The following is a 6,415-nucleotide window of genomic DNA, read 5'->3' on the forward strand; positions in this document are numbered from 1 at the left end:
ATACCCATGTTGGCTCCCACATGTTCCACGATGATCTTATCGGATGAACCACGATGTCGAGGATTCAATCAATCCCGTATTCAATTCCCTTTGTCTACCGGTATAGTACTTTCCCGAGATTCGATCGTCGGTATCCTGATACCTTGTTCAATCTCGTTACCGGCAAGTCTCTTTACTCGTTCCGTAACACATCATCCCGTGATCAACTCCTTGGTCACATTGTGCACATTATGATGATGTCCTACCGAGTGGGCCCAGAGATACCTCTCCGTTACACGGAGTGACAAATCCCAGTCTCGATTCATGCCAACCCAACAGACACTTTCGGAGATACCCGTAGTGTACCTTTATAGCCACCCAGTTACGTTGTGACGCTTGGCACACCAAAAGCACTGCTATGGTATCCGGGAGTTGCACAATCTCATGGTCTAAGGAAATGATACTTGACATTAGAAAAGCTTTAGCAAACGAACTACACGATCTTGTGCTAGGCTTAGGATTGGGTCTTGTCCATCACATCATTCTCCTAATGATGTGATCCCGTTATCAACGACATCCAATGTCCATGGTCAGGAAACCGTAACCATCTATTGATCAACGAGCTAGTCAACTAGAGGCTTACTAGGGACATGGTGTTGTCTATGTATCCACACATGTATCTGAGTTTCCTATCAATACAATTCTAGCATGGATAATAAATGATTATCATGAACAATGAAATATAATTTATTATTGCCTCTAGGGCATATTTCCAACACCTCCTCCCCTCGCCTCCCCTCCCCTAACCTCATCTTCTTCTTCTGGATTTTCTGATTTGATCCGTGTAGTTGGTTTCTGCAGGCTGCGGGTGTGACGGAGGAGCACCATGGCGGGCGTGCAGGCCATGGCTCGCTATGGAAGGCCCTTCCCTTCCCTCTCTCTGTTCCGGCCATGCTCAGGCAGTCTTTTCTCTTCTCTTCCCGCAAAAAGTCTTTTCTCTTCATGATCTGAACATGTTGGAGGCCATTATTTCTCCTCTGCCATAGTTTGCTGCTGCTGCCATGTTAACTGAGAGTTGGTAGCCAATATCAAGTGATTTGGAATTGTTGTTGATCTGAACCATAAATGTGATGATTTATCACAATTGTCATATGATCGCAATTTTGTTGATCACATTAGATCTATGCTCTATTTGTTTGTTTGTTTAAATCTGTGCTTCCGCTTTGAGGTTTAACAACAGGTTAAGGGAGCATTCCTCAATTTTTTTGGGGGTTCAACAGAACAACAGGAGTGTGGAGAATTAAGGCACTCGAGGTCTCTGGAATATGGATGGAGAGAACGACACTTGAAGACATGGGTATTGCTGTCCAAGCACATATAAAGGGATGGAAGTTTCTGTTATGGTTTATGACTTTTCTGTATGCTACACGAATTTCCATTCAGTGTCAGTGTGAATTGCTGGAGTCATACGAAGCATACAGAAAACAGCAATATAGATGACATTCTGGTCTAGTGCAGTTATTTAGACTCTGCTTTCAGGACATCATCAAATCAAAGGTATTAATGTAGGCATATTTTGAAAGATGAATTTTATTTTTCGGGGAAAAAGATGAGTTGAACTGCATTATATTGAGCACGACATTCAAGATTTAGTTCCATTGTAAGTATACTCGGTTTAAGTTTGTCATTTTCTTGGAGTTGACAAGATTTTACCTACACTCAATTGGATAATTAAGTACAGTTTGATTAGTATGACAAGTCATGTCAGCAGGATGAATATTTACAAGGTTGATTATCTCCCAGGAAGACAAGTAGGAAGTATGTTTGCAAGTTTTCATGACTAAATTATACAATTATATAAACTGTGTTTTGCTTGAAGTTTGTCAGTTAAAATCATGTTGACTCGCCTACTGTTTAATGGTTCTATTTTGATCATATAATTAGGTTTACATCTTGACTCGCTTGATTTGATAAATTCCATTCTTACCAAGGGTCATCATTTGTATATTTCCTCTTTGGAGGGTGATCTCGTCGCCCACGGAGAATCAATCCATGGAGAAGAGAGTAGGTTCTGCGCCCAACCTCGGCTCCCTATCAAAGGAGGGGAAGTGGCTGCGAGCATGCCATCAGCGTTGGGTCGATGGTGTTGTGCCTCGGCAGCTGGGATCATGCAAGGCAGATGGGAAGCAGCAGTGCCGCCTCTCCCCCCGAGCTCCAGATACATGATAGCGGCATTGAGGTGAGCAGTGGCAAAGGTTCCCACCTGAACATATCAAGCCGTGACACCAGTACGGCCACAACCTCCTATACTACTACGACTGATAGCTATCCTCTACCCGTGAGTGTTATGCAAATTTGCGTAATTTAACTCCAGTGACGTGGATCTCATTATGTGGTAATTTTGTTTATGTAGAAATTGATGCGCTGGAATTAGTAAATCTGTTATCTTGTTTACAAGTGTGGTGATGCCGATTGTAGAAATTGGGCAATGTGGGATCTCCTATCCTCGTGCTGGTTTGATTTCGCTTTGTTCATCTGACTCAGGAATCATGACGCTATTCATGTCCAACTGAACACAAGCCTTTTTTAATACTTTTTTAATATATGCTACTTATGCTTATCTATGCTGAAACTGATCTGCAAGGCACTGTTTGTCCTGTGTTCCAGATCGATGCCGCTTTATTCATGGGTTGGGTTGCCAGTTCAAACCACTTAATTTTCGGGTTGCGATTGTTGTCAGTGTTGTTGAATAGTACAAACCAATGATCCTGCGTCTGTAGGTTCTGACCTGGTAGTATCATGTATGTACTCAACAAAACGTGAACTGTCTGCCATGGTAGTATTATCTGTAGTGTTGGCCAGCATGTTTATTTTCACAATTTTACAAATATATCTTTTCTTTGTTTTGTGTTGGAAAGTTAAGCATGAACCATTTAGAGAATTCAACAATATGACTCATGCTCATCTCCATGTCAATGCTAGGAGGAGAAAACTGCATTCAGAGGTTACGGAATAGCAATGGGTGGGTTACCTCCCAGGAGCAGATGACTGGCATGGTTAGTGATCACTAGGCCATGAATCTCATGGATCCCATGATACAGGTACATCAAGGAAATTGTAATAAGTTCATGGCACAACATATAATTTAACGTTAGCTTTCTACATTAAATATCAGGAAAAATTTCTTGCAATTCATTTACATGATGGTCGGAAAATTCCTGTTAAATGAATCTTAACAATAAAGATACAGTCGTCTATATTTAGTTTGCTTTTCTATTTCTGGGTAATCTTCTTATGCCATCATTTTCTTAGTATTTTTATGGTGCAGATATCTGGTCCAGATCCAACGGAGAGAAGCAAAATCGTGCTGCTTCTTCTTCTTTCGAGTGTAAGTGAATCCTTTGATGACAATGCTATTTTTTGTTGTATTAATACTGCATCTGATTCACACACTTCATCTATCCTTGTTTGAGAAATTGTGCATGTTTTTGCTTCATTGGTCCAGGAAAATCCAGGTGAAAACTTTCAGGAACTCAGGACGACACGCATTGATTATATTTCATTGTGATGGCCGTTGCCGACACAGCTACTATGGGTACAAGCAACTTCTATTTCGCTCGTCACCGGAAACCACCACCCAGATCCATCTCTTCTCAACCATGCCGACGTGGTGGTCAGGGGCGCTTACAACTTGTGAGGGCCTGCGTTCTCGCTGTTGATCCGTGATGGCATGGCCTCCCCGCGCCCTAGCCGCGTTCTAGCTAATGGTTTGGGTCTGCCAGCGGAGGGAGAGGGGGACGACCTCTGTCGCTCCTCTCTAGCCTCTTCATCTTGATGAAGCCGTAGGAGTAGAGGGGCACGCGTGTGATGGATCTGCTCCAAGCACCTCAAGCCACGCATCTTCAAGGTGATCACTTCATCCACATTCAATCTCAGTCCCGCGTTTACTCCGAGGAGAGTTCAAAAGCAGCAGGAGCAGTTGTTCTACTGCTGGTCGGAGGGAGAGCCTGGCAAGGGAGATAGAGGGAGCTCTACAACCACGATCTTGGCATACAACCCGATGGCATAACTGGATCTGTGATTCGGTGACTTTTTGAATGTGAAGGTGCATTCTTACAAATTTTCTGCTCATGTTAGTTTAGCCCCTGGCTGCATTATACAGACAACATATTTAGATACTTTTGATTATAAAGATCTCTGACATGATCATATTGTTATTTTCAGCTTTTGGATTTGCATATAATGCTGACACCACATGGACTCTGAAGGAAGTTGTGCTAACTGCTAAGCCTTCCCTGCTTTTCCAGTTTGTGTATTTCATTGATGGAGGAGGTATAAATCTGTTCCTTAAAGCGAGCAAATCAAAACAAAAACGCAGGAGGTATCGGACAACACTGACGACCGCTACGCCATTCCACTTAGACCTGAAGGCAACATCAAAGGATGCCACCGGCAGCAGAGATCAACAAGTTCTTCACCGTCGGGGAGAAGGTGGAGCTCGAATGTTTCACCGTCAAGTGCAGACTTATCGTTCAGCTACAGTCACTTGATCATCGTCACAGACATCGCCACACTAAGAATTGTGCAGCTGCTCTACTTTTAGGTACAAAATTGGACATCATGTGAGGTGTTATGCTCAACCCCAGCCAGTTCAAAGGCAACACTGGTGGTGGTCCTCTGAGTATGCAAATGACATAGAGTGGGCACTGCAATAATACATGCTAATAGGTGCAGTTTCATCTCGAGCAGACGAGCACTGCAATAGTACATGCTACTCTCAGCGACTACTAACGTGAAGTTGCACTCAGGCTCTCGCATATACTAAAGAGGTACTGTCGATAAGTATCACCATTTAGTTTTTTTACAGTCTATAGATTTATTTATATGAACAATATTGATCTCAAGGATAACACTGTAGATTCCTCTATTCCTTCTGCTAATGTGACTGTAGCAACAGTCGCTCCCATTCAAACTTTTTTTTAGGGAAACTACAACATGCATTTTGCTCACCTGAACATTAAATTAAGGAATGCAGAAGGTTCGGGGCCTGTGCGAATTATTCAAATTTTATATTTGTGCGAATGGAGAAACGCCTAAATTAGGTGGCAGAGTAGAATTTACGCTCGTTGTTGCAGTGCGGCTTTTGGACATCCTTAGCACGATAAGCCCAAACACGAAGATTAGATGCCACCTTGGATTTGTCTGGTTGTTAACTTGTGGTCATTAAACACATATATATTGTGCTCTGTCCATATGCTCAAACAAGCAATGATAGTGGACTGCAGTTTCTGGGGTATCACGCCCATTTAAACTGATGGTACAAGTTCAGGTCAGCCTTCCTTTTTTCCTTCAGATCTTTTTGTTTTAATAATTTTACTATTATAATTATACCATTATATATTTATTTTAGATACATGTTCAAATATTATTTTAGTTCACCTGAAAATACAAAGGATGCGGGGAAAATCACAATTTCTCTCTTTCCTGATATCATTGTCTGAATTTGTTTACCATGTTTTCTCTATTTCCTTCCTTACAGCAGTGGCATCAATGGAACAAATAAAGTCTTGATAACTAGAAGGCCATTCCGATTCCAGTATGGTAAATATTCGATGGATGACAAAGGGTCCCGAGGGAGCTCGTTTGTGCTGACAACACTCAGCATATTCTGCAAATATCCTCTGAGTTCACCATCCATGAGTTGCAAGTCATGTTTTCTGGTGCTACAAGTATAAAAAGGTTCATACTTTGTTTTATTAACCTTTTGTGGTGTTGTTCCAATACCTTTTGGAGTTTTGGCCTAAAAGGGTTCTCTGAAACACTGAGACAAACAAAGCTAAAATTTGGAGTATGATTAAGCAGTCCAGTCAGCGTTACTAATCCCCACTTGAGCTTGACTGTATTTCCTGGCTTAATGTTTGATATTCTATGTATAGCAAAAATATGTGCAGAATTTCATTTAAGTTTGAAAGCCAATCGATTCCATGCTTTGAGCTGGAAAGTGGTCCCTATTCTGAATTGGTATTTGGATCCCAAACATAACTCCCTATGAACATATAAGGAAATTTTAGTTGTGAAATGACACTTGTTGTACATGCCATATTGCTATATGAGGGTGCTGCTATGTACATTTATAGATGCTTGCGTTTGACTTCCGTTTTGATGTAACAATATACATGTAGTTTGTTGTCAATACTGTTGGGAGACCTTGTTAAAAGTTTATGTCCAACATTTAAAATTGGCTTTTTTTCCTACTAAATTATATACCCTTGTACATGTGAAACCCTACAATTTCTTTAGAGCATGGAGGAGTTCTTTGTGTTGCAGACCCTCACCATATTCTACGAATATCGTCGAATTCACCATCCATGAGTGGCAAGTCATATTTCCAATTTTCTGGTTTTATAAGTAAAAAAATGTTCATATTCCATGAATG

At 41.3% G+C, this 6,415-nt stretch overlaps 1 long non-coding RNA gene across 3 annotated transcripts; it reads left to right on the top strand.

Annotated features, from left to right (window-relative positions):
- Window positions 1–4,048: 4,048 nt before the first annotated feature.
- Window positions 4,049–5,980, top strand: LOC125531304. 3 transcript variants are annotated; one of them, XR_007293152.1, is made up of 4 exons: window positions 4,049–4,470; window positions 4,583–4,808; window positions 4,898–5,017; window positions 5,115–5,146. It is a non-coding gene; the product is annotated as an uncharacterized LOC125531304 (long non-coding RNA). The 3 variants fall into 3 exon arrangements; XR_007293150.1 differs by lacking the exons at window positions 4,898–5,017; window positions 5,115–5,146 and adding an exon at window positions 5,519–5,980; XR_007293151.1 differs by lacking the exon at window positions 4,898–5,017 and having other exon boundaries at window positions 5,115–5,194.
- Window positions 5,981–6,415: the final 435 nt, after the last annotated feature.

The sequence above is a fragment of the Triticum urartu genome, unplaced genomic scaffold (assembly GCF_003073215.2).
Source record: "Triticum urartu cultivar G1812 unplaced genomic scaffold, Tu2.1 TuUngrouped_contig_6949, whole genome shotgun sequence".
NCBI lineage: Eukaryota > Viridiplantae > Streptophyta > Magnoliopsida > Poales > Poaceae > Triticum > Triticum urartu.